This window comes from Jaculus jaculus, chromosome 3, assembly GCF_020740685.1.
Source record: "Jaculus jaculus isolate mJacJac1 chromosome 3, mJacJac1.mat.Y.cur, whole genome shotgun sequence".
Classification (NCBI taxonomy): domain Eukaryota; kingdom Metazoa; phylum Chordata; class Mammalia; order Rodentia; family Dipodidae; genus Jaculus; species Jaculus jaculus.
Window position 1 is genome coordinate 108,521,444 of NC_059104.1, and position 9,831 is coordinate 108,531,274.

A 9,831-nucleotide genomic window follows, 5' to 3' on the forward strand; every position below is an offset into this window, starting at 1 on the left:
TAGGCTTCACAGGCAAGCTCTTAACCGCTAAGCCAACTCTCCAGCCCTGCTGTTTCTTGATTAATCTCTGCTGTCACTTGAGCAGGCTGCATTAGCAGCCCTGATTCTGGTCTTTAGAGCACAGCCCTACACACTGGCCTTTGTGTTCACTAAGCAGTGCTCTCTGAGTGAAGCTGAGCCATGGCACCAAGGACTAACAGTTGCTCTCTGTTTCTGTAGTGGAGGAAGGTACTAACAAGGATTATGGCAACCTTTATTGCATTTTTGAAGAGTATACTGAAGACAATGAGGAAGTTGTATCTAAGGAGGATGAGGTTAGTTTCCATCACCCAGAACTGCGTAGTACCATCGAAGATGATGAGGTAACGTGCTGTTTCTCAGCTTGAAGAAAAATATTGCTTTTTAAAGTTTCTATTTTCATTTGAATTTTGCCAGTAGCATGACACCTAGCAACTTAGGGATTGATATTTGATCCTTTTTATGGAGTAGTGGGAAAATAGATCCTTATGCATAACAAATTTTCACATGGTAGATCCAGGTGACACAGTGTTCGATAGACTGTCTACTGGTTGGAAGCAATGTCTCCTAATGTGATGTCTCTTTACTTCATGAGGGAAAGCTAGATGCAGATGGGACCTCCATGAAAAAGCCTTTGTTTTTCCAGTATTCATGATATCCTTAGTTTGTATGACTTTGTCACTGCCAATGTTTCTCATGTTTATTTCATGAACAAGAAGGAAGAAATAAACCTATGTACCAAGTCACATGACTTATTTTTTTAATATTATATCCTAGTTTGGGCTTGAATTTTTGGTTCTTCTTCCTCAATCTCTTCAGCAATTTCTCACTGTATTATTCTCCTATAATGAGTATTATACTTCTTCTAAAATATTTGCTTCTGTAATTACAGATGGCTGTTGCATGTGATGAAAAATGTAAGTTTTAATTCATTGTTGAGGAAACCCTGTAAATGATAAGATAGATATTTTGTACCAGCTAGATTCATTTTTATTTATCTTTATTTATTTATTCAAGAGAGAGAATGAAGCAGAGGGTGAGAGAGAGAGAAAGAATAGGCACGCCCATGCTTCCAGCCACTGCTAGCAAACTCAAGATGCGTGCACCATCTTGTGCATCTGGTTTATGTGGGTCCTGAAGAATTGAACCGAGTTCCTTTGGCTTTGCAGACAAATGCCTCAACTGCTAAGCCATCTCTCCAGCTCTAGATTCTTTTCGAAAAGTGACTGACTGTATATTTCATAAGTGGGAAAGGATAAAAGACCTGTTGATAACTAGTTTGATTGTGTTGGTTAAAAAAATCAGTCAAGGGCTGGAGAGATGGCTTAGAGGTTAAGCACTTGCCTGTGAAGCCTGAGGATCCCAGTTCGAGGCTCGATTCCCCAGGACCCATGTTAGCCAGATGCACAAAGGGGTGCACGCATCTGGAGTTCGGTTTGCGGTGGCTGGAGGCCCTGGCATGCCCATTCTCTCTCTCTATCTGCCTCTTTCTCTCTCTCTCTCTCTCTCTCTGTCGCTCTCAAATAACTAAAAATAAATTTAAAAAAATCAGTCAAAGCTGGGCATGGTAGTGCATGCCTTTAATCACAGCACTTAGGAGGCAGAGGTAGGAGCACCTTTCTGTGTTTGAGGCCACCCTGAGATTACATAGTGAATTCCAGGTCATCCTAGTCTACAGAGAGACCCTACTTCGAAAAAACAAAAAGAAAAAGCTGCAGTTAAATTTTCTCTAGTTTATACAAGTAATTGCACTCAATCAAGTTTATGTGAGCTTTATCCTCATCTGTACTTAACAAGTGCATTTAACCAATCTTTATAACCCTGCCTTGTAATTTTTAATGTAAATGTGATTCTGTCTGAGGTTATTAATTCTCAGAAGATATGTCCAGCTTAAAACAAAATTACCTACACCCAGTTCCTAGCATGAAGCAATGGCAAACATATAATTTACATCAATATATTAACCTAGATTGTCACAATTAAGACAAATACATGGCATAATTCAGCAAGACCAGAAGGAGAATAAAGTGACATGTGTCAGGCATTGTGGCATATGCCATTACTCCCAGCATTTGTGAGGCAGAAGTGGATGCTCAGTATGAGGTTGTGGTCAGCCTAAGAATACATAGTGAATTCCTAGTTAGCTTGTGCTAGAATGTGATCCTACTAAAAAAAAAAAAAAAAAAAAAAAAAAAGACATATATATTGGTTCTCATAAAAGCATAATGATGTCAATATCTTCCACTCTTAAATCATTTATTATAGTATGACAAAGGATTAATGGATGTATATCATTACATCTTCTGACCAGTGATAAATTCTTTTCCCTAGAATAATGTGTATTTTATCAGGATAAAATTTTATGCACTGAATGATGAATATAGAATTTGTATTCTTGAATATCAGAAGGTAAAAATAGGTTTAACAAATGTGATGATAGTAGTGTCACTCTCCTGGGCTTCAAGATGGTCTGAAGAGGGCTGGAGAGATGGCGTAGTGGTTAAGCGCTTGCCTGTGAAGCCTAAGGACCCCGGTTCGAGGCTCGGTTCCCCAGGTCCCACGTTAGCCAGATGCACAAGGGGGCGCATGCGTCTGGAGTTCGTTTGCAGAGGCTGGAAGCCCTGGCGCGCCCATTCTCTCTCTCTCCCTCTATCTGTCTTTCTCTCTGTGTCTGTCGCTCTCAAATAAGTAAATAAAAATTAAAAAAAAAAAAAGATGGTCTGAAGAAGTGATAGAATGCTGACAATTAATCATAACATGCTTAAAAGGGTTGATCCCATTGGAGAAGGGTTGTTTCACATTGTGTTAGACTCCTGTTACTTAGAAAGTATAAAAGTGTTGCTACTCAACTCTCTCAAGGTGTCTCATGGTCTTTTTTTTTTTTCCTGTCAGAGGCCAACAGTGGTTATTAATCAGGCACTCCCATGTATTCCCATAGTATAACTAAGCCTCTGAACTTTCACCATATCAAGCAAAGAGCTACCATTCATTAATAAGTGCACCATCAGTTGAGAGTTACTTTTTGTCCTTCTAGCTGATCCAAAGGAGGAAGAAATTACTCTGTCCACGACTGAACATACACAGACCCATTATGTCCAGGTAATATGGCTTTTTTTTTTCTTTTGCAACGCTAGAAAGAATATAATTGTGAATCCTTTATTTTTTGGCAGATGTCATATATGAACAATGAGGCTTATAATATACACTATAGGTAGTAGAGTGTTTACCTAGAAAAGGGAAGAAATGGAAGTTTACTAACTCACCCCCTATTTCAAGAGTGTTTACAAATGCCAGTGCAAGTGGCTCACTGCATATTCTTGCATCTTCCTTTGTCTGGAGCATATGTTTCCATTCAGATTAAAATGTGAGTTATTTTTTATGCATAGGAGGACAGGCTTATTATGTATGTTCAAAACTGAGTACATGTTTTGAATAAGTACCCTCTTCTGAAACTTCTGACACTCCTATGGTTGGAATAGAATTTAGGGTGTTCCCTGAGGTCAGTGTGGTGGAAGATTCTTATGTTCAATATGTGGTATTGATAATACATTTCAGTCATGAGACTCAGTACATACAATGGGGAAATACAGATACTTCACCTTCCCCTTTAGAAAGGAGGAAGTTCACCCAAGAACAGGATGTTTCCAACTTTCTATATAATACAGCAATATATCTTAGGGACACTCAACAAACACCAAACAGACAAAGTTGGGCTTTGAAACAGCACAAGTTTTAAAAGTACTCCTTTTCACAACGTAGCCTGCATCACATGCCTTGTGGGAGCAAGACAGGAGAGACTAATCCAGTCTTGAACTGGTTGTTCTTTTCTGTCCTGGATCCTAATTTTCCAAGTTACTGAAAGAACCAAAGAATCTGGGTAAAGTGAACGCAGCTTGATCTGGAACTCAGATTTTTTTCTCCTGTCTCCATTACAGGTTGGATCAAGGAAGACGACATTGTGTATGTATTCTGAAATCACTTTTTTTTTTTTGAGGTAAGGTCTCACTCTAGCCCAGGCTGACCTGGAATTCATTGTAGTCTCAGGGTGGCTTTGAACTCACAGCGATCCTTCTAACTCTGCTGCCCAGTTGCTGGGATTGAAGGCGTGCACCACCATGCCCAGCTTGAAATCACTTTCTGAAGACATGTTTTAAATAAGAATTCTGTAAATAAATAAATAAATATATATATATATATATATATATATATATATATATATATATATATATATGTGTGTGTGTGTGTGTGTATATATATATGTATGTATGTATGTATATATATTATATATATATATATATATATATATATATATATATATATATATATATATATTTTTTTTTTTTTTTTTCTGGTTCACCACGATGCTGTATGCCTTCTGCTGGGAATGGAGATTGAGAGTACAGACCCTGAATTCATCAGTGTTCCCTTTATTTGCCTTCAGATTTTGTTAATGATTGTGTGTCTCTAGGTTTTTCTTTTCTTGAGGACATGAATTTTTATCCCAATTATCCAACCTTATTTTCAATGGCAGTTTGTCAAGAAAAAATAAATTCCAAATGCAGACTCTACTTACATTAACTAGTTCCAACCTCATCAAAAACATGTATGGTAGATTTATTTCCCTGAGTACCCCTCCACAGATGAAGAAACCAATAGAGATAAGTGACCAGGCTCACCAAACTGTGGGATACAAAAGCCATAAGAGAATCTCAAATATGTTGTCCAATATTGCTCTTAAAGTACCCCCCCTCTACTTATTCCACCAGGAGATCAGTAGGCACTATGTAAGAGTTCTACACTATCAGAGTTGGTTATGTCTCAGTTGGTAGAGAGCGTATTTTGCATGCAGAAAGCTTATGGTTCAAATGCCAGCATTATAGAAACAAAATATTCTAGATGTTCTATGCATACTGGGGATAGTCCGGTTTACAAAGATCTCAAACACAATCATGACTGCCTCAGTGGTCATGAAAGAGGCTGGGCATGGAAGCACATGAATTTAATTCCAGCACTCATGGGTGGTGGCAGAGGTAGTAGGATCTCCATTTGAGGCCAGCCTGAAACTGATAGTGAATTCCAGGACAACCTGAATTAGAGTGAGACCATACCTAAAAAAAAATAGAAAGAAAGAAAGAAAGAAAATCAAAAAACCTGAGAATAGCATTCACTTGCAGACATCACAAGTGACTGAAAAAATCCCACATTCTTCTGGTCAGATCACGGCTTCTGAAAATGAGAGACTCCACATGAAAATGGAGAGTGTGTGTCATAATTATGTTTCTAATAGGCATGTGTTATTATATCTAGAACTGTTGAAGTACTTTAACCAATTTACCAGCATTATTAGGAGCCCAAATAGCAACAGAGCTTAGTGATAGTGTCCACCCAGAATGCAAGCCAACAATTCTTAGTCAGGGTCATTCATTCTGTTAGTACACTTATGAAAGTGAGCTGTACTCTGCTCAAAACATCCTTTTTTCCCTGAATGATAGTGTGCATGTTGACAGGGAAATGAAATCATATGGATACAATCCATTCTGTGGATTTGTATCAAGAGCACTGATAAGTGAGGCTGTATATCATTTTTTCAGAATGCTTCATCATTAGGGTGTGTCTGTGTGTTCAGGCCTTTGCTATGGAGGACTTTGGTAAGAGAAGTTCACATAGGCTAAGAATCTGTGCATTCAATTCCTAGTAGTTAAAAAAAAAGCAGACATGGTTGAGGACTTCTGCAATCATACACCTCAGGAGGAAATGGCAATAGGATCAGAAATTCAAGGTTATCATCAGCTATATTTTAAAAAAATTTTGTTTTTAGTTATGTACATAGCATGTATACAGTCATGTTGGTACTGTCATTAGCCTCCTCCCTATCCTCCCCCCTCTGCTGGGACCTTCCTTGTTGGGGTATGTGGGTTGTGCATTATGGTGTTAGCCAATAGTTATGGGTAAGAGGCAATGTCTCTGCACATACTGTTGCAACATGTGGCTCTAACAATCTTTCTGCCCCCTCTTCCACAAATTTCTCTGAGCCATGTTTGGTTCACTTTAGGTCTACTTCAATAATGAGGATTTGGGAGCCTCTGTGTGTGGATGTCTGGTTTGGTAGAAGTTGAATGTTCTCTTTGTCTATCTCCCTCACCCTTGTGCTGGGGCTCAGTTCACCAGGAAAGCAGCACTCTTGCTCTTTTTTACAATTACTTTGGTTTCAGCTGGGGCCCTGGTGAGGTGTGATGGTTGGGTCTCTCTCCTCAGTATGTGTCCATCTTAAAAAGAAGAAAATTCTCCAATGGAGAGTGAAGTCAGCATCAGTTAAAGGGGATAAACATTGTTATTTTAAAGAGAATTTAATAGGTATAGGCCCTTTTGTAGCCCACGATTTGTGGGGGCTTGATAAAATAGAGCTGGGTTGTTTTTGGGATATGGTTCTGACTCGTTTCCCAGCTCCAGCTATGGGTTCAGTTCCACTGTGCAGTTCAGCTAGCCAAGTCAAGAAGAGTTGGTTACCCACCATGGAGCCACTATTGCACTTATGTGTACAACATGTCAGGGTGTTTGTTCCTGAGTAGCTTTAACCACGTGTTGTTTGGACAAATGTTGGTCATTTTCACCCAATCACTCATGTAACACCCTCTGGCACTAGACAAGCTAAAGTCTGGGGAATGACTCTCTTCCAGATTCCAGCCAGGTCTATCCATGTTCCATGCCAACAACATATGGTGTCTTCAGTAGTAGGGTCTTATCACTAGCATTTAATGGGTAATCAAGTATTCTGACAGAAATCTGACTTACATTGGGAAACCTTGTAGTTCTCTCTGATCAACAGCTACCTGTACATGTTAGCCACATGCTGGTGCTGGCAGTTACAGGCCAGTGCAAAGGAAAAGAAGGAAGAAAAAGATAGGTAATATAAATGAGATATAGAGAGATAAACAGGAGAATATTAAGGTACACAATGGGACCAAAATGGCAATGGTACTATAAAATTCTATATCCTAAAAGACAGACTAAATGGTTTAACCTTCATCATGCCCTTTGAGAAAACACCTGAATCACAGGGATTTGTAGAGAGGATGATGAAGGCTAATCTTAGTTTATTGTTTTATTAGCTATGGACATGTTTTGTATGTAAAATCACATGTTGGTACCATCCTTTCCCTTCCCCATGCCCATTTTCTGAAAAGGCCTTCCTCACTGCAGATGCAGGTCCACCCCATGGGGATTGTAGGTCATGCATTGGGGAGAGGTGAGGCAATGTCTCTGTGCACAGCATCCCTCTCACAATCATTCCACCCACTCTGCAAAATTCTCTGGAGCCACCTATGTGCATTTTATTTTATTTTATTTTTTGTTTTTCGAGGTAAGGTCTCCTCTAGTCTAGGCTGACCTGGACCTCACTATATACTCTCAGGGTGACCTCAAACTTATGGCGATCAACCTACCTCTGCCTCCCAACAGCTGGGATTAAAGGCATTCACCACCATGCCCGGCTCATCTAGCAGCACTTTAAATCAACTTCAGTGATGGGCACTTAGGAGCATGTGCACCTCTGGTTTGATAGGTGTTGACTGTCCTCAGTATCTTCTCCATCACCCTTGTGCTGATATCAGGTTAACTAAGAGAGCAGCATTCTTGATCATTTTCCCAATTCCTGTTTGGTTTCAGCTGATGCAGGGGTAGAGTGCGCTGGGTTGTTTATCTCCTCAGGTCTAGTTCCCATCTGAAAAAGAGAAACAGCTTATGCAACAGAGAGTGAAGTCAGCACCAGTTAAATGTGAAAACCATTATTAATTTAGAGAGAATTAATGGGTTTAGACACTCATTACTCATTATATTCATTCAGTTTGCTCAATAGATTGACTTACACAGATTATTTACTGTGGGATCCTTGAAGGAGTAGGCCCTTTAAGTATGTGCATCTCATCTAGGTCAAACTGTGGCTGTAAAACACTTTATGTCTTCTGATTCTTTTCATGGTCATGGGGTCAGGTCTGATAGTTACTATGTCTACATGCCTGTGGTCTCCTGGTCCCAAGTCTGGCAAGGCTCTGCAGTGTGCTAGCCTTATGTTTATTGTGACAGCAGGAAAATAAATGTGGCTTGCCTCAGTAGCATTTGGGAGTATGGATATGTGACCTGGTTTCTTTTGTATTAATTATGTTTATTTACTCTATTATCAAACTCATATCTTCTAATTTCTCCAGGTTTGAATTACTCTGTGATTTACCATTCTTTTATAAAATCTTTAAATTTTAATTATTATACTCATTTACTGCATTAATGCACATTACAGTGCTATACACTTCTATTACAGCATCATTATTGCACTCCACACTTACTTCTAAATTCTTACCTTATTCAGGTCATTATATTCGCAGAACTTTTTCAGCCCCTCACTGTTCTGACAATTTCTTTACAATGTATACTTCAAATGGTAAGTGTTTTGGAGGTTTCAATCTCATTACTTGTCAATTTCTAATTAAGTCACATATTGGTCTGATAGTACAAGTTCATGTGGTAGAATTGTTCTAGTACATTCATATGAGAATTTTTTTTGTATTGCTTTGAGGTAGCTCTGAAAACTTCTAGACATAGACAGTTATGGGGAGACATTTGTCAGTCAGATAAAGAAATGATATTTCTCTTGGAAAGCAGCTCTGAAGGAGGACATGGCAGTTCTCTCATGCACACATCTTCAAGGTTTACATTTTCTCCGTGATGGGGCTGCAAGTGGCTTGTGCAACTCTTGACTTAGAGAGTGGAAGATGGTGCAGGAGACATTAAGATGCCATGAAGCATCTTGATAGTGAAAAATGCTTCCTGCAATATAGATGAGTTGGTTATTTTCCAGGATTCCCAAATACCTATGATATATTTAGGAAGGGAGAAATTTTGGCAGTCTTTTATATTTTCACATTCACAGATGTCACCCACTTAACTATATTTTTGAATACACTATATCATATTCTTTGTGACAATACCCTAAAGTGTTTGTGATTAGATGCCACACAGTATAAATTATAACTCAGATTGTTTCATGGTTTTAGAACATCATCCATGGAGGCCAAATAGTGATCATTATGAGTGAATAGGAGACTTACCCAATTTCCTTTTGTCTTTCTTTGCCATTAGTATTATACCAAAGGATGAACTTCTTGTTTCTTTGTAGCTTCTCGTTTAGTGTCTGATATCACTGGAGTAACTACTCAATCTAAGCTCTATTGCATAGCCATGAAGCTCCAAATGTATTCTTAGTGAAACGTGAGCCATAGTACCAAACACTAACAGTTACTCTGTTGTGTTCCTAGATGTAGCAGACAGCTCTACAGATGTGAAAACCCCAACTGAAGTGAGTGAAAAGGTAAAGTGACCTGCTCTTGCCTGAAATAACAATGTTGCTTAGATTCCTGTTATTAGTTAAGGTTGCTATAAAAATATGATAACCAGCATTATAGATACTCAAATATAGCAGGTCCTATTTTCTGGAATAGTAGAGTAATCAATACCAAGTGTTGTCTTATGTGAAAGGACATTGGGAAATGGTTTCATCAGGTTACACACTGGGCCTCCTTCTACTTGTAAGTAGTGTCTTCTCCTGTGATGAAGTATTTGAATTTTTGACCTAAAGAGAGATAGAGATACATTCTCTATGCAGAGATCATGTGTTCACAGTGATATATCTTGTCCTTGTTTCTTAAGCCCTTCACTTTTCAATGCTTCTTATATGTCTTCACTATAAGGAAGAGAAATAATATGATGTGCACACAAGTCCCATGGCTTAGTTCTTACCATATCTTTGTATAATTGCAGATA

The 9,831-nt window shown here is 38.7% G+C and overlaps 1 long non-coding RNA gene across 1 annotated transcript; it reads left to right on the forward strand.

Annotated features, from left to right (window-relative positions):
* The first annotated feature begins 221 nt into the window (after positions 1–221).
* Positions 222–3,105, forward strand: LOC123459284. Its single transcript, XR_006636191.1, has 3 exons — positions 222–314; positions 911–935; positions 3,053–3,105. It is a non-coding gene; the product is annotated as an uncharacterized LOC123459284 (long non-coding RNA).
* The last annotated feature ends 6,726 nt before the right edge of the window (positions 3,106–9,831 follow it).